At 37.4% G+C, this 19519-nt stretch overlaps 1 protein-coding gene across 16 annotated transcripts in view; it reads left to right on the forward strand.

Annotated features, from left to right (window-relative positions):
- LMNTD1 (lamin tail domain containing 1) overlaps positions 1–19519 on the forward strand; it is a 557729-nt gene that overhangs the window by 288669 nt on the left and 249541 nt on the right. The window contains exon 1 of one of the 16 annotated variants that reach the window (XM_021092179.1): positions 1032–6734. The exons of 14 other annotated variants lie outside the window; for them this stretch is intronic. The gene's annotated coding sequence lies outside the window, so the exon portion shown is untranslated. Of the gene's footprint in view, positions 1–1031; positions 6735–19519 lie in introns of those variants that run through there. One more of the 16 variants, XM_021092183.1, reaches the window with a different exon arrangement.

Below are 19519 nucleotides of genomic sequence, written 5' to 3' on the forward strand. Positions count from 1 at the left end.
TATGTCTAGATACTCATGTTGCAACAGAACAAAGGGTGGGGGAAAAACTGTAATTGTAATGTATACATGTAAGGATAACTTGATCCCCTTGCTATACAGTGGGAAAAAAAAAAAAAAAAAAAAGAATAGATTTACAAGGAGATCCTGCTGAATAGCATTGAGAACTCTGTCTAGATACTCATGTTGCAACAGAAGAAAGGATGGGGGAAAAATGTAATTGTAATGTATGCGTGTAAGGATAACCTGACCCCCTTGCTGTACAGTGGGAAAATAAAAAAAAAAAAGAAAAGAATTTAATAATAGCTGAGAGGTTTTAAAAATATATTTTAGAAGGAACATTGCACATATTTAAAATATAAGTCATTGTATTTTCATTCCTTGCTTTTATATTTTACTAACTGTACATAAATGGAACATTTTAACTTTTGTCAAATGAATGGAACTAGATACAAAGCAAGATGGCAGTTGTGGGTTTTGATATTTTAAAAAGAGCATATTTTACATAAGTAAAATTAAATTTACTGTTATTACTGTAAGTTATTTTCGTGTTATAATGATAAATTTTGATTTTATTTTTTATTCCCTTTTCTCTAAAGCGAATATGCATTAATTTTAGGGTAGAACTAATAGTCTTTCAATAAACGTTCATTTTTAAGAAAAATGAAACATTCTGGATACTTTCATATCTGTTAGATAAAGTGATAAATTAATAAGCAGTTTTGACTATTGCATGCAAATAAAGAAGGCATTATCAATAGCCTCAAAAAGTATATACAGTATGTATAGTGGGAAAGCAGACTGAACTTTAAAAAAGAAAATCAGGGAGTTCCTGTTGTGGCTCAGCAAATCCGACTAGTATCCATGAGGATGCAGGTTTGATCCCTGGCCTTGCTTGGTGGGTTAAGGATCCAGCGTTGCCATGAGCTGTGAAGTGGGTTACAGACACGGCTTGGATCCCATGTTGCTGTGGCTATGGTGTAGTCTGGCAGCTACAGCTCAGATTCGACCCCTAGCCTGGGAACCTCCATATGCCTCAGGTGTAGCCCTAAAAAAAAAAAAAAAAAAGAAAAAAAATCATAAATATTAGATTGTGATTATAAAAGCCAATGTTACTCTTCATCACTCATTAAAAAAGCAATTTCAATATTCTTTTGTGCTATATACTATATCATACATATGTTGAAAAAAAATCGGATTATTACAATCTGCCTACATCTTAAAGAACAAAATATATTCCAGAAAGTGCCACCATACAAAAGCTTCCTACAAAGTTTCCCAAAACAGTATTTAGTTTAAAATAATCCACTTTGCCCCAAACATTGATGAATGCTCACCCTATCTTCAATCACTTCAAACTCACCATTTGTCATACATTTGTTTGTGTTGAATCTCCCTATTTTATGGAGTCAGTGGAAAAACCAAACTAAATTGAAGAGAAGAAAAGCCCACATTTGCAGAGCTTTAAAATGATCTTTGGATTCTATTTAACATGATCTTTTGATTACAATTCTAATCATTTGATTCAGTCATTTTCACTTTGAGCTGAGAGAGATCACCCTTAATGTGATACTTCTCTTTACTCACCTGTAAAATGGAAATAAAGCTGATCACATAGAATGAAGGTGATGTTGTTATCTTCCATTTGCTGAGAAAAATTACCTTCTCTAAAACAAGTCTTTGTGGGAAAATTAAACATCAAAGCGATTAGAATGATTGGCTACTAAGTTTTTAAAGAATAAGAGTCTTTTTTTTTTCCCCTGCACACAAATAAATGAAAATGTAAAAAACAAGAGACCATTCCCTAAATAGATCAATTGAAAATGGTTTTTCACCTCCCTAAGAAATCAAGCTTGTTATTGTTGCTGTGGCAACGGCTTCATCAGTATGAAGACTGCAGTTCCTCTGGCCTGCCTAATGACTCAACCGAAGGAGACAGAACACTTTATTAGTATTATTTTTATTTCAAAATTTAAAAATCGATGTCTGTGCTCTTGAATGGCTGGAATATAGGTACAACAATAAGAATCACATTGTGAAAGGAAGTTGGGAAGGAGTCACTAAGAAAGGGAACTAGGCCTCAGGGCACAGACTATGCCATCTGCCATGTACTTGTGGCCAGGCAGTGACCTCTTGGTTGTCCTAACTGGACTCAGAGCCCCTTCACTTGGCCTTGTTGCCCTCTCTCTGGTGGGAAATACTGGGTCATTAATAATGTGTGGATGAAAATCCATTCCTTCACCAATCAACAAGTGCTTTTTGAATGCGTACTACAAGCCAGTACTATCTCAGTACCTGACACAATGTTTGAACAAATGGATAAAGTCACTGTCATCCTGGACTCACATTCTTGTGGGAGAAACAGGCCAAAACCAAGCAGGTAAACCCATACATAATATCAGATAGAAATAGCTGTTATGAAGATGTATAAAGCGTATTAAGATAGTATTGGGAAAATTTTTGAAAGAAAGAAGAGGGAAATCCTGAAAAACTAAAATCTTCAAGAAAACCATAATATTTTAATTTGCCTATAATTAGGTCTGAAAGCTATAGATTTACCTATGAATATACTAATATATCAGTCATTTTTTAAAATGAATATAAACTTAATAGGAGCCTCTATTTGTCAGGTGCTGGGATCATTGCCGGGAAAAGTAAGACATGGACTTAGTTCTAGAGCTTAAAATAGTCCAGGCCCTTAATACTTCTAATGGCATACCCAAATTCAAGACCTCCAGTTCTTTCAGAACTCTTTATGTTGTACCTCTCGAGTAAATTCCTTAAAGTTTTCCAGATATGCTTTATTGCTCTAAAAAAAGTCTTTGAGATATTTTCATGTAATTTCTTACAGGAGAAAAAGAAGGCTTAAAAATTCACTGTCTAGCTTACCATTTTACATAGCAGGTTCTTTTGTGGAACTCATAACTTTGAGAGATGGTAATGGAAGAAAATATAAGTCAACTGGGAAAGAATTTGAATAGTTTTGTGAACAGCAAAGCCATCCCTAGCAACTAAGAAAAGCTGAAAGCTTTGGAGTGTGCATTCTGCTAAGGAAGCTATAAAATAGAGGTTCCACTGTGAGATGAAGAGAATCAGGAAAAGGCACACAGTTAGGAAGACAACCAAGCCTTCCCTTCCCTGCCAAGGTTGTGCTGGCAACAGCTGACAGGGCTGCAGGAACACTGGACCACCCAGTGTAGCAATTCCTGCATTCTTATCTGATTGAATTTATTCTTTATTGTCTCATAGAGAACCTTGCACTGACTTGGCAACTTGGCTAGGCATTATATTTTTATGTTGCCATAAAGCAACTGCAGTGATTGTGGAAAGCACACTTACTGCTTTTCCGATGACCAGTGTTTTGCATGTATTATAATTGAACTGTTTGCTTTCTCTACCTGGATTGAAGATCATACTCTGCAGATGATTCTAAGGTGCTTTATAAATACTGTATGCGGCAGTGTAGAAAAAAATTTTTTAACAACAATAGCTGGGATTGAGTCAAACAGGATGTTCACACAGAACTCTTGGGAAATCCTGATTCTAGAAACTTGCACAGATACATTTCTAAGGGTTACAAGCTGTTCTCTTCCTCCTCTAAAGTTTTTCATTTGGTTGGTTGGTTGATTGCTTTATGTTTTGTTTCAAACACTTGTTAATCTCCAGACTATCAGGGTCCTGTCCTATTGCCCTTGGGTTAATCTTGCTGTCCCAGAGTAGAACATGACTGGATTGTGTCAGGTGTCTTGATCTGAAAACCTCATCAAGCTGAGCAGTTGACAATGTGAGACATAAAGCAGTTCTGATGAAACCTGAGGGAAAAATGATTCCCACCTGAGCTTGGCCGGCTCTGTGCTCAGACTGTTCTTTCCCACTTGCAATTGTCCACATACCCCTATTAATTCTCTCCACACTGAGCCACTTTTGGTCCTTTCTGATTCAGAGAATACTGGCAATAGGAGCACCATAAGCATGAGTTCTGAGAGGTTCTGGGTGGAACGTCCTGTTCCAGCGCATTTTTTGACAGCACAGCTGGTTCCCAGGTGGCGATGGCTACGGAAGATACTGTCAGTCCATTAATTAGTGGCAGAACCCACATGTACACAGGGGATACTATGACATGTTCCCTCTGAAAGATGATTTCTGTTCACATTCTAAATCCTGAAAAATTGAAGTCAAAATGTTAATAAGCTAATGAGCCTGACTCATTTTTTTTCAGATTTAGAAACTGATTTTATTACAATGTAGAATTAACACATTCTTCCTTTCCTTTCTGCATTAATTAATTTATTTTGAAATGTACGTACCGTGGAGATAGTATAAATCTTAATTTACACTGTTTCAGCTTTGCCCTGTACTTGTTTCAGGTTTATAGCATTGATCTGCCTCTTTCAGGATGTTTTCCTTAATTTCCAGCCTTGTCTGGTTATGAGCACGTTTGCCTTTCTTTTTTATTTATTTGTCTTCCACAATCCAGGCCAAGGCTCAGCTGTCTCCTTTAGCTGCCATTTCATCCTCAGAAGAGCAAGATTCTACTTTGACCTTTGAAGTACTTGTCTGCCTTCAGTACTTTACCAGTTTATATTATTTTTGTTGGGTCACCATGACATACTGCGTAATTTATTATGTTATTTTCTTACATCCTTGCCTGTGATTCTATTTGATTAGATATAAATGGCAGAGTCACTTTGGCCTTACATTTGAATAAAATCTGCCCTCTTGCAAGCTGTGTGTGCATGTGTGTGTGTGCACATGTGTGTGTAGTGAAGACTAGTAGTGAGATAAGGTGGTGGAGAAAAAGAGAAAAGTTGGGGAGATAACATTCTTATGCCTATGGTATCAGCAGCTTCTCCCAACCCGAGGAAGGATTTGAAATATGCCCTCAACACCCTTGTCTTTTCCCTCTGAGGGACTGGAATCGAATTATGCAATCTCCCATTGAGATTTCCCAGAAAATGGGGAGGTTCCCTGGAAATTGCTCACAGACCAGCCTGGGTTTCTCTCCAAGTCCAGGCAGTCTTGGGGCTGCTTGACAAATAAAAGCAAAGAGATTTCTGGAAATAAGAATTTGCATTGGTAAAGCTCCAAACATATATAGGCTGATTTTTTTTTTTTAATTTTAGGCTGGTCAGAATTATGATTTTTCACATCTCCCCAGGAGCCCACATCATGTGGGGAGGACTGATATAATGGGCAGAGGGAACGAATATATAGACGCTCAAATGTTATTGATTGAAAATACAGGGAAGTGAGCCGGTTAAGATCTTTCTTTTCATTGAGAGCATGTTGAAGGTGATCTGTACAGAGTGGGCACTCAGAAAACATTTCATTTAAAAATATTGACTATTTAATGTTTATTGCTTAACAGAAAAGCTTTTGGTGGGGGGTAAAAATATATACAAGCTAAAATAACTCCCAGAACACTGTAAGCACCAATCAGGCAGAGAGATGGATTAAGGAGCACTCGGCAAGCTCCAGGAAAGGCCTGGAATGAGGAACACAGGAAGATCCTGCTTAGCATGTTCTTCAGGGGCCACTGCCTAGCTGGTGAATGTTCCACCCTAATTTGGTTTCATAAACCCAGGCTTTGAAGGGTCACTGTGAAAAGTGATCTCAGCCCCAGGTGCCATGGTCACTGCCCTGGCATGACCTCTCCCACATCTGTGTAGGCCCCTGGGCTAAGGAACTTTCACACTTCCAGAATCCTGTAACTCTGTGGGTGTCCCATTCCTGATCAGGATCTGCCTGCAGGCTCTTGTCCTTGCTGACCCACACCTAACAGGAAGCATGACATTGGGTAGAAACTATTTGTCCCTGTACTCCCCCACATTCCTCAGCCCCCCTCCTCTGTACCCAGGGAGGCATGTCCAGTTAAGGTGCAGTCTGGCTGAGAACCAATGCCTATTAAACCAGGGCAGAGAGAAGCTGAGAAGTTTGTGTCCTCTCCTAATCCTCTCACCCCACCTCAGCCAATGAGACCTAGAGTTAGTCTTACATATGTATACAGGAGATCCAGAAATCTGGGGATAATCCTTATTTGACCTGTGCCATACCAGCCCCTTCTATACAACTGTGTTGATGCCTTGGACTTCCATTGAACACGTTAGTGCCCTGATGTCCTTCCTTAGACCTCAGCTTTGCTGGCTAGCTGGGCCCCATCCCCCGCTTTGCTTTTACACAGTCCTGTTGCATTGTTCCAGTCTTTCAACAAATTTATCACTTGGCCCCACAATAAATTTATGGGTCCCACTCCCTGGAGTCCTGCCTCTCATTGCTTTGGTGCTCCTGTGGATATTTACCCAGGCTACACTAGAACTTGATGTGACCATACTCATTTTGACAGCATATTTAGACTATTGGTACTTTCTGGGAGTTTGGAGCCATAGCTGGGTCAGTTTTCATAGCTGTAGTTCTTGTTTCCTCTTCTTACCTATTGGCATTTTGCTTCCAAGGTCCCAGCGTACATTCATGCATCTGTGTGCAGGGTAAGAGCACACGTCCTTCTTTTCTGCCTGTTAGAGCTGTTACCTGACTTACTATCCAGACCTCATGCTGCCCCTAGCTGACTCTAGTACTTGCAGCCTCTGGTCCTGGTGCTCCTAGCTCCTCTCCTGCAACTAGTTATATCCCAGCAGGACAGAAGCTCCTTTCAGATCATTATTGTTCCTACCAGTCAGCATCCAGGTTTACTCCATCATCTTCACATAACCAAGCTGCTTCAAGAATATGCATGCTCAGTAAGTACTTGTTGCCATTGATTTGATTTGATTTGCCCAGTTATGGTGTGCCTTGTAAGTTGTGCTCTCGCTAACAGAGTTGATGAAAATGAACTGAGCTGAGACAAACAAATTGGGTGATGGCAAATGGCTTTAAAATGGATTTATGAAAAATATTAACAGAGACCTCCTTTATATAGTTTTCTGGTGCCTTTCAAACTACTGACAGAGAGGTAGAGGGACAGAGAAACAGTTTCAAGAACATTACTGACAGAAAATCATACAGACATAAAGACAAAGTATATTTAAATCAGTAGCACTTGATTTCCAAAGTTTTATTCAGCCACAGCTAGTCAATGAGAACTAGATTAAAGAAGAGCTGCATTTAGAAACTAATTTGTGTATCACAGATGAAAATTTTTATATTTTCCTTAAACTTCCAAATCCATGTCGTCGCTCTCTTTTTTTTTTTTTTTCTTTTTAGGGTCACACCCACAACATATGGAAGTTCTCAGGCTAGGGGTCAAATTGGAGCTACAGCTGCTGTCCTGTGCCACAGCCACGTCAACGTGGGATTCAAGCCTCATCTTTGACCTACACTACAGCTTATAGCAATGCCAGATCCCGACCCACTGAGAGAGGCCAGGGATCAAATCTGCATCCTCATGGATACTAGTCTGATTCTTTTCTGCTTCACCACAGTGGGAACTCTGGTGTCCTCTTAATGCTGGGATAAAAGTAATCCACTGTCAATCCTCCTCCTTTTCTTTTTTTTAATTAAAAATTTTTTTAATTGAAGCAGAGTTGGTTTATAATATATTAGTTTCAGGTGAACAACATAATGATTCAGTATTTTTATAGTATATATATTCCATTAAATCTTATTACAAGATAATGACTATAATTCCCTTATCTATTTTATATATAGTAGTTTGTACCTCATCTATTTTATATATAGTAGTTTGTACCTCTTGTCCCCTAGCGCTAATTTGCCCCTCCCCACTTCCCTCTTCTGTTTGGTAATCACTAGTTTGCTTTCTATATTTGTGAGATGGTTTCTGTTTTGCATATAGGTTCATTTGTATTATTTTTTAGATTCCACATATAAGTGACATCATACAGTATTGCAGTGTCTGTACACTGACTCCTCAGGATTTTTCTCTTGGAGGCAGTGTGGTAAAATAAGGAATGAACACGGATTTGGGGCCTAAAAGTCTGTATGTGTCACTTAGTAGCAGAATGCAGTATAACTAGATAAATTACTTATCTAGGCATAAAAGAAACAGATAACTTGTTGAAGGCATCTGTAAAATGAGGACTACCATGTGTCTCTGGGGGCTTATAATGACCAAATTTCTGCAGGGTGTCCAGCCCAACACGTAGCAGTTTCTTATCCCTTCTTTCTCCCCTTTTCATATTTTCTCCCAAAGGAAGAGAAGCCCATCATCAAGGCTGTCAAGCCTCTTTTGCTGAACTATTGCCCCAGCTCTGCCACAGCTGGCTCTTTCACACATCTGCCATCTCTTTCATGTGCATTATCTCCCTCTCCCCAGGTGCTTTCTTGAGAATAACATCTAGTTATTTCTTTCTTAATTTCTAATGATTTTCTTCTTCTCAAAGCCAATATACTAAAATGACTGCTGTGTTACCATCAATTTTCCATTATATGTCATCTCCTTGATTCTTAATGGCTTGCGCAGACTTTTAAGTCCCCCTAGAAGGAGGTTTCCAGAGTCTGGAATGCTGTCCTTCTGGCTTGGTGGGATTGCTCGTAACTTTGAAGTACTGTCCATGCTCATCAGATGATAGAAGTATTTTTGATGTACAAAGAGTTAAGCAAATTAGAATTATTGCATTGAAAAGGCTGCCTTAGAGGAAAAAAAAAAGATACAGGAATTCAGATAAAAACTTGAAAATCATGTTATCTTATATTTTCATCAGCCAAAAAAATATATTTTGAAGCAATATATAATCTCTAGATTGGCCAGTATAACAGCCTGTAGAAAATGAACTTTAGATATATATGATGCAATGGAAGATAAGAAAAAGAAAGAAAGAAAGAGAGAGAGAGAGAAAGGAAGGAAGGAAGAAAGAAAGGAAGGAAGGAAGGAAGAAAGGAAGGAAGGAAGGAAAGAAAGATAGAATGGAGGGAGGGAGGTTAGTTGAATTGTGTTAGTGCCCCTTTAATCTGTTATTATTTTGATCTGTTTCACATGCACTGAAACCCTTCCAGAAGCATCATACATTATACATTTAGTAAATTACAGCATTTTTACCTAATTGCTCCTTTAGGAGCTAATGACCCCTTTTGCTGCTTTGCCTAAAACACCTGATGCAATCAGCATGGAAAAGGTATGCTCAGTCTCATACATTGCCTTGTAAATTTGCATTGGGTTCAAAATTAAGTGCAATTTTAAAGTGTCTTTTTTTTAGAAAAAAATAATCAATCTGGTATACCATAAGCATTGCTAAAACTTACACATTTGCTGACATTTGTGAAGGTAACTTTAGTGAACAGATTTTTGTCTTTAAATAGACAGCTTGTGTATATGCAAAATGACTGCTTATGGAGAATCAACTGTGGCAATTCACTATGTAGTTTGCTCTCATATTATTGAAAACCACAGCATAGCCTAAAGGACCTCATTTAGTTAAGAAATCAGTGTGTGATTTATACAGGTACCATGTAGAAACCTTATCATGAGTCTGTGCCCAGTGCGCTTCTCTGTTATAATTATTATTTATAGAGTCGACTTGTGGTTTGGGTTTTCTCTTATTCTTAAATAAATACTTGATTCTTGGCTAATTAAAAACATGTAAGCTTCAGATAACTTAAAAATAACTTTTTTTGTAAAAAGATGAATAGCATAGTTCAAAACTACTTCTCTATTCATAGAATCTGAAAATTATAGAGCTGGAAGAGACCTGAAAAATAATATATTCCAATGCTCTAATTAGATAGGCAAGCAAAGAGAGGGTCTTGAAAGACCCAGTGACTTGTCAAGATCTGTTCCTTCCTGCAAATTTGTGACCAAATTAGGATAAGAACCTAGTTTATGGGATAGTTGAGTCCATGGAAAAGAGGAGGCACATACACACTGATGAAGGGATTTTTAGAGTTTAAAAAATGTTTTATAAAATTCATGATAATATAATGCACAAATAAACAGACTTACGTTGGAAAACCATTGTTCTAACTAGTTGATTTTTTGTATATTTAGAGTATCCTTTTCCAATTGAATTTTGTATTCATTGTCATTATTTCTTTTAAATGAAAGTGAGTAATTCAATAATTCTTTTCATTTGGAGTTTCACAAACTAAGGATTTAATTAGTTCCACTGATAGAAAAGCAATGTCTTAGGCAAATGTGGAATATAAAAATTATAATGAGAAATTTACCTATATAATCTAATCATTTGTAAGTATTCTCCATTTATATGTAAATATAGCCAGTGGATTATTAGTTTTGCTAATTACAGGCAATATTTATCTATTCATTGTAAGATACTATCTACCAGTTTAGCTTTGGTGGTTATTTATAACTGAAAATAATGAAAGTGATAGAATTGAATGTAGACTGTTCTTTACTTCTAACTTATCACTGACTTCAGTCTGTATTAAAATATACAGTGTTTTAGAGTATAAAAACTTAGAGGATTTGCTTATGGTGACGTTTCTTTGAAATATGTTTCTTTGCTGCATATTTTCAGTCTACTTTTTCCTCCTATAATAATCAAAGCCAGGGTAGAGAGTTTCCGTCATGGCTCAGCTGTAACAAACCTGACTAGTATCCATGAGGATGTGGATTTGATCCCTGGCCTTGTTCAGTAGGTTAAGAATCTGGCATTGTGGTGAGCTGCAGTGTAGATTGCAGACTTGGCTGAGTGTAGACCAGCGGCTGTAGCTAGCCTGGGGACTTCCATATGCCACAGGTGCAGCCCTAAAAAGCAAAAAAAAAAAAAAAAAGGAAAAAAGAAAACATCAAAGTCAGGGAGTATTAAGGAACCAGGACTTTGGGTGGGTTAACACACAATGGGCAGTAGACATCAGCAGTCTTAACCCAGTTGCTCCGCTAAGGGGCTCTGAGAAAATCACAATTTTAAATAAAAGATCCTAGGAACAGGAGGGGAATTAGCAGTCCCAGGAAAGCAGGGCTGCTGTCAAAAAGCACAGTGGATTAGATCCTATAAACCAAGATGAATCAGGGAAGATAAAACAATCAGATGACAAATGAGGGGCAAATGAGAGATGAGAACATCTGGAGAGAACTGGAAGGAATCAGAGGGAGCTGAGAGGAAGTAAAGGCGAGGATGGCTTCAGAACCCTTTAGAAACACTGAACTTTACTTGCCACATACTGTCTACAAATACCTGGCCTACTCTTATTGGACTGGGATAGGTCTGTCACCACACACCATCCACACCATGTCTCCTTGTTTGGGGCTCACTATTTATCAGAAACATTAATAAACATCTACAATGTATGTGTGTGTAAGGTATTGAGACCATTAAGAGGAATAAGATAAAATTATTGATCTTCAGATGTTCACTCTAGTAAAGGGCAAAGGAAACTTATATACACTGAAAACTCACCATGCACCAGCTGTAGTGGAAGGGGTTTTACATACACCATTTGAGAGGAGTTAAATTGGGATCTTCAAAAAATAAGCTTAAGTCCTAACCCCAGGACCTCAGAATGTGACCATCTTTGGAAAAAGGGTTGTTGCACATGTCATTAGTTACTGGAGTAGGGTGGGCCATAATCCACTATGACCAGTGTTTGTATAGAATAGGAGAAAATAACACAGCGATGCAGAAAGACCCTGATGTGAAGACACAGGCAGAGATTGAAGGGATGTGTCTATCAGGTGAAAACACTAAGGATTGCTGGCTGTCACCAGAAGCCAAGAGAGGCAGAGAACAAACAGACTGTCTCCCAGAACCCTCAGAAGGAACCAGCCCTGCTGACACCTTGATTTTTGGTCTAGCCTCTAGATTGTAAGACTGAACTGCTGTTTGGAGCCACCTAGTTTGTGGTGCTTTTTGAAGGCAGCCCTCAGTAACTAATATACCATCTAATTTAGTCCTTATAAAAATTTACATGGTAAGTAGTGTTAGTCCCACTTAAAAACGGGTTTGTTTGTTTTTTAAATAACTACCCTTATTTCAAAAGAAGAAGCTTTAGATTATCTAGAACTGAATTTACATGCTGATCTGCCACTAACTAACTAGAAAAACTTGGACAAATAGCTTAAACTTTCCTGAGCCTACGTTTGCCCTTATGGAGAATGGAGATCATCCTACTGGGGTTTATCCTTCCTAAGTTACCCTGGTCAAAAGGAAGCTAATAGCCAAATCTGTAACCCAAGTATCCAGGATCCCACACGTGCTTTTTTTTGTGTTAAAAAAACCTTTTGGTATCATATAAATTTGGGGGGAATAAATCACATTAAACCTAAATGTAATTTTAGATAAGGCCAATGCCAACAGAATATCATCCATAAATTCCATGGCAGAATTGATGACATTCTACCACAGTTGAAGTGAGTAGCCTCCAAAGCAGGGTTTTACACTCCCATGAGATGATTTGGGGGAGGAAGGAAAACGTTAGAGCTAGTATTTATTTTTGTATTTATCCAAAAAAGGAAATGAGGTTTTTTTATTATTATTTACTAAATGTTGATGGTCATACCCTCTCTCCATCCTTATTAGGTCAGTCTGGTGTGAGACAGCCAGAGTAAAAGTGGAATTCACACAGTGCACGCCCTGGCTCTTCCATCAAGGCATATTGTAAAATGTTGCACCTGATGTGTGCCTATTCAATTGAAATTGCAAATTACATTATTTAGCATGAACTAAGCTTACTTTAAAAAAATAGGACTTCAAAAGAGGCCACAAACAAATGGTGGGTAGAAGATAATATGCAAATGCAACTGACAAGAAATTTGCAGGATAGACACTTCTAATCCTAGAAGAAAGCTCTTTTTTAGCTACACGGTAAAATTACAATGATGATTTAATTATGTATGACAAAAAATTAGCCCCTGAAATTCAAAATCATGAGAAAGATCATTTGAAATATGAATTTATATTGTTAATAAGCCCTAATTATATACTGTGTTTTGAAATACTAGCTGAGAGCAGTATATATGAATTATTTTATAAATACAAATGCCTATATTGGGACTTCTGCTCAAAAACCTTTGGGGTACAATTTTGGTACAAAAATTGTTTGCTCAAACGTAGTAGTGTACATTTATAAAAAGTTTGAAGATCAATTGCTTAAACAATGACATGTGTTAATCATCACCCTCTTCCTAAATCTCTCTTTAAGCTTCCTTACAGAATTGTTTCTATAATTACTAGCGGAGAATCATCAAAATGTTTTGAAGAATGGATCCAATATGATAAGTTTAGAAACATTTTTATTAAGTTTTAATATTATTTTAGTGTCCTTACTAGCATTGTCTAATGGAACTTTATACAAGGATAGAAATGTGTGCTGTCCAATATGATAGCCACCAGCTATGTGTGACTTTTTTAGGAGAAAGACTGGGGGAAGCTATTTTCAACAGCCATTAAGAATAGTACTTGAAGTGCTGTTACTTGAAGTGTACTACTTAATAGTACATGAAGTGCAGTTTGATAAACTGAAGTTTTAATTTGACTTAATTTTTATTTTTATTTTATTTTTTAGGGCTACACCTGCAGCATATGGGAGTTTCCTGCTAGGGTTGAATTGGAGCTGCAGCTGCCAGACTGTCCCACAGACACAGCAATGCCAGATCCGAGCTGCATCTCTGACCTACACCAGATCTTATGGCAACACCGCATCCTTAACCCACTGAGCGAGGGCAGGGATTGAACCCACATCCTCACAAACACAAATGTTGGGTTCTTAACCCTCTGAGCCACAATGGGAACTCCAACTTAATTTTAAATTAGTTAAAATTTTTAAATTTAAATAGCCACATGTGGGTAGGTCCCACAATATGGACAGCATAGAATATGAGGTCCTAGAAAGAGGTGGATGAGTTCCTTCTTAGACTCCCCAACACTTAGCACAGCACCCAATACATATTTGTTAAAGTAAGTGAGAAATCAGTAAATGCAATGTCTATTATAGGAAGGATAAAGAATAACCCCACACATGTCATTAAAATGACCACTACACTCATTAACCTAATGTGTAATATAGAAAGAATTTACTTAGGAAAATAATCTCAAAAGCCTTTTGTTTATAGGCTAATTCATGTAAGATAAAATTTTTGAAAATAAATTTTCAGTGTGATTCAACTGGGTTACCAAACAGATAAGATCCCATAAAACTTACAAAAGCTTGTTAGGCCCTTGCCAGGGCATGAAAGCAGTAAGATCATGGGCTGAATTCCTTTTAAGGCAACAGCCCCTCTGGGTGAGGTAAGAACACATTCCCCCTCATGCCTAGTGTTCCAGGTCACCTCCAAGAGCAGGCATCCTGTTCTTTCACTGATATGTAGCTAAGGAAACCTGGATGCCTGAGCTATAACTCTGTGTGCCAGATTTCCAGGTCTGAGGATAATAGGAGAAAGACTGGGAGAAGCTATTTTCAACAGCCATTAAGAATAGGCAGCAGTGGCATTTCCATAGTCCAGACCCACCACACTAAACTGTAAATGAATGCTGGATTTTTCTCATCAGGCAATTGCCTTATTGCCTTGCTACACCATGAACACCTGATACTTTAGAAAATGTTCATATTTGTCATCACCACGGACATGAAAGAAAAACATTTCTTCATAAATGTGTTAATGAAATTTCGACAATAATGAAAATGGCATGAATTAAAATTCTATTAAAAATTTTTTCTGTTATAGCTGATTTACAATGTTCTGTCAATTTCTGCTGTACAGCAAAGTGACCCAGTTATACATTTATATACATTCTTTTTTTTTTCATATTATCCTCCATCATGTTCCATCACAAGTGATTAGATATGGTTGTCTGTCCTGTACAGAGGGATCTCATTGCTTATCACTCCAAATGCAATAGTTTGCATCTACTATCCCCAAACTCCCAGCCCATCCATTTCCTCCTCCACCCCTTGGCAAACGCAAGTCTGTTCTCTATGTCCATGAGTTTGTTTCTTTTCTGTAAATAGGTTCGTTTGTGCCATATATTAGATAACAGATATAAATGATATCATATGGTATTTGTCTTTATCTTAATGACTTACTTCACTTATGAGAGTCTCTAGTTTCATCCATGTTGCTGCAAATGGCATTATTTTTATCTTTTTATGGCTGAGTAGTATTCCATTGTGTATATATACCACATCTTCTTGATCCAATTATCTGTCAATGGACATTTAGGTTGTTTCCATGTCTTGGCTATTGTGAATAGTGCTGCAATGCCCCCAAAAATCAAATACCTGGGAATACAGCTGACCAAGGAGGTAAAGGACTTATATACTGAGAACTATAAAACTTTAATCAAAGAAACCAAAGATGATGTAAAGAAATGGAAAGATATTCCATGTTCCTGGATTGGGAAAATCAATATTGTAAAAATGGCTATACTACCAAAAGCAATCTATAGATTTAATGCAATCCCTATCAAATTACCCATACCATTTTTCACAGAACTAGAACAAACAATCCAAAAATTTATATGGAACCACAGAAGACCCAGAATTTGCCAAAGCAATTCTGAGAAACAAAAACAAAGCAGGAGGCATAACTCTCCCAGACTTCAAGAAATACTACAAAGCCACAGTCATCAAGGCAGTGTGGTACTGGTATCAAAATAGACAGACAGACCAATGAAACAGAATAGAGAACTCGGAAATAAACCCAGACACCTATGGTCAATTAATCTTTGACAAAGGAGGCAAGAACATAAAATGGGAAAAAAACAGTCTTTTCATCAAGTGGTGCTGGGAAACCTGGACAGCTGCATGCAAAGCAATGAAATTAGAACACACCCTCACACCATGCACAAAAATAAACTCCAAATGGCTGAAAGACTTAAATATAAGACAAGACACCATCAAACTCCTAGAAGAAAACATAGGCAAAACATTCTCTTATATCAACCTTATGAATATTTTCTCAGGTCAGTCTCCCAAAGCAATAGAAATCAGAGCAAAAATAAACCCATGGAACCTCATCAAACTGAAAAGCTTTTGCACAGCAAAGGAAACCAAAAAGAAAACTTACAGTAAGGGAGAATAGTTTCAAATGATGCAACTGACAAGGACTTAATGTCTAGAATATATAAGCAACTTATACAACTCAACAGCAAAAACGCCAACAACCCAATTGAAAAATGTGTGAAAGACCTGAATAGATATTTTTCCAAGGAAGATATACAGATGGCCAACAAACACATGAAAAAATGCTCAACACCACTGATTATAAGAGAAATGCAAATCAAAACGACCATGAGATACCACCTCACACCAGTCAGAATGGCCATCATTAATAAGTCCACAAATAACAAGTGCTGGAGGGGCTGTGGAGAAAAGGGAACCCTCCTGCACTCTTGGTGGGAATGTAAACTGGTACAACCACTATGGAAAACAACATGGAGGTACCTCAGAAAACTAAATACAGAACTACCATATGACCCAGCAATCCCACTCTTGGGCATATATCTGGACAAAACTTTCCTTGAAAAAGACACACGCACCTGCATGTTCATTGCAGCACTATTCACAATAGTCAAGATATGGAAACAACCCAGATGTTCATCGACAGATGATTGGATTCGGAAGATGTGGTATATATACACAATGGAATACTACTCAGCCATAAAAAAGAACAAAATAATGTCATTTGCAGCCACATGGATGGAAGTAGAGACTCTCATACTGAGTGAAGTAAGTCAGAAAGAGAAAGACTAAAACCATATGATATCTCTTATATCTGGAATCTAATATAAGGCACAAATGAGCCTTTCCACAGAAAAGATCATGGACTTGCAGAATTGACTTGTGGTTGCCAAGGGGTAGGGGGTAGGAGTGGGGTGGTTGGGGAGCTTGGGGTTAATAGATACAAACTATTGCCTTTGGAATGGATTAGCAGTGAGACCCTGCTGTGTAGCAATGGGAACTATGTCTAGTCACTTATGATGGAGCATGATAATGTGAGAAAATAAAATGTGTACACATATGTGTAACTGGGTCATCATGCTATACAGTAGAAAAAAAATTGTATTGGGGAAATAAATATTTAAAAAATATAAATAATAAAATAGTCTGCAATGAACATAAGGGTGAGGTATCTTTTTTTTAATGATGATTTTATTTTTTTCCGTTATAGCTGGTTTATAGTGTTCTGTCAGTTATCTACTGTACAGCAAGGTGATCCAGCTACACATACATATATATACATTATTTTATCTCATGTTATCACACTCCATTATAAAAGACTAGATGTAGTTCCCAGTGCTATACAGCAGGATCTCTTTGTTTGTCCAGTCCACAGGCAACAGATTGCATCTATTAACCCCAAATTCCCAATCCATCCCACTCCCTCCCCCTCCAACTTGGCAAACACAAGTCTGTTCTCCATGTCCATGAGTTGCTTTTCTGTGGAAAGGTTCATTTGTGCCTTATATTAGATTCCAGATATGTGATATCATATGGTATTCGTCTTTTTTCTGACTTACTTCACTCAGTATGAGAGTCTCTACTTCCATCCATGTGGCTGCAAATGACATTATTTTGTTCTTTTTTATGGCTGAGTAGTATTCCATTGTGTATATATACCACATCTTCCGAATCCAATCATCTGTCGATGAACATCTGGGTTGTTTCCATATCTTGACTATTGTGAATAGTGCTGCAATGAACATGCAGGTGCGTTGTTTTCCATATCTTGACATGCAGGTGCGTGTGTCTTTTTCAAGGAAAGTTTTGTCCAGATATATGCCCAAGAGTGGGATTGCTGGGTCATATGGTAGTTCTGTATTTAGTTTTCTGAGGTACCTCCATGTTGTTTTCCATAGTGGTTGTACCAGTTTACATTCCCACCAAGAGTGCAGGAGGGTTCCCTTTTCTACGCATCCTCTCCAGCATTTGTTATTTGTAGACATACTGATGATGGCCATTCTGACTGTTGTACATGGTGTGAGGGTGTGTTCTTGTTTCATTGATTTACATGCCACTGTCCAGTTTTCCCAGCACCATTTGCTAAAAAAACTCTCTTTTTTCCATTTTATATTCGTGCCTCCTTTGTTGAAAATTAATTGACCATAGGTGTCTGGGTTTATTTCTGGGTTTTCTATTCCATTGGTCTGTATGTCTGTTTTCGTATCAGTACCACACTGCCTTGATGACTGTGGCTTTGTAATATTGTCTGAAGTCTGGGAAAGTTATGCCTCCTGCTTAGTTTTTGTTCCTCAGGATTGCTTTGGCAATTCTGGGTCTTTTGTGGTTCCATATAAATTTTTGGATTGTTTGCTCTAGTTCTGTGGAAAATGTTATATGGGTAATTTGATAGGGATCACATTGAATCTGTAGATTGCTTTGGGTAGCATGGCCATTTAAAAGATATTAATTCTTCCAATCCAGGGGCATGGAATATCTTTCCATTTCTTTGAATATTTTTTAATTCCCTTGATTAGTGTTTTATAGTTTTCAGCATATAAGTCTTTCCCCTCCTTGGTCAGGTTTATTTGTAGGTATTTAATTTTGGGGGGGTACAATTTTAAAAGTATTGTAATTTTATATTCCTTTTCTAATATTTCATTGTTAGTATACAGAAATGCAGCTATTTTCTGAATGTTAATTTTGTGTCCTAATACTTTGCTGAATCAATGATCTGTTCAAGTAGTTTTTGTGTGGAGTCCTTAGGATTTTCTATATACAGTATCATGTCATGTGAATAGAGTGACAATTTTACCTCTTGTCTTCCAGTTGGGATACCTTTCATTTCTTCTGTTTGTCTGATTACTGTGGCTAGGACTTTCAATACTATGTTGAATAAAAGTAGTGAGCGTGGGCATCCTTGTCTTGTTCCAAATTTTAGTGGAAGGCTTTCAGCTTCTCTCCATTGAGTATTATATTGGCTGTGGGTTTGTCATAAATGGCTTTATGTTAAGTTACATTCCCTCTATACCACTTTGGTAATAGTTTTATCATGAATGGATGTTGGATTTTGTCAAATGCTTTTTCTGCATTTATCGAGATGATTATGTTGTTTTTTACTTTTATTAATGTGGTATATGACATTGATTTGTGTGTGTTGAACCATCTGTGAACTCGGGATGGATCCCACTTGGTCATGGCATATGATTCTTTTTTATATGTTGTTGGATTCAGTTGGCTAAAATTTTGTTGAGAATTTTTGTGTCTATATTCATAAAAGATATTGGCCTGTAATATTCTTTTTTGGTAGTATCTTTGTCTGATTTTGGTATTAGGGTGATGGTGACTTTATCGACTGTCATTGGGAGTGTTCCTTCTTTGACCTTTTGGAAAAGTTTAAGAAGGATGGGTACAAGTTCCTCCTTGTATGTATGGTAGAATTCATGTGTGAAGCCATCTGGTCCTGGGCTTTTGTTTGTAGGAAGTGTTTTTATTACACATTCAATTTCATTTCTAGTGATCAGTCATTTCTAGTGATCAGTTGACCTATTTCTTCTTGATTCAGTTTTGGCAGGCTATATGTCTCTATAAAGATGTCCATTTCTTCTAGATTGTTGAATTTGTTGGCATATAATTGTTCATAGTATTCTTTTATAGTTTTCTGTATTTCTGCAGTATCTGTTGTGATTTCTCTTTTTTCATTTCTTATTTTGTTTATTTGGTTTTTATCTCTCCT

Source organism: Sus scrofa, chromosome 5, assembly GCF_000003025.6.
Source record: "Sus scrofa isolate TJ Tabasco breed Duroc chromosome 5, Sscrofa11.1, whole genome shotgun sequence".
Lineage (NCBI taxonomy): Eukaryota > Metazoa > Chordata > Mammalia > Artiodactyla > Suidae > Sus > Sus scrofa.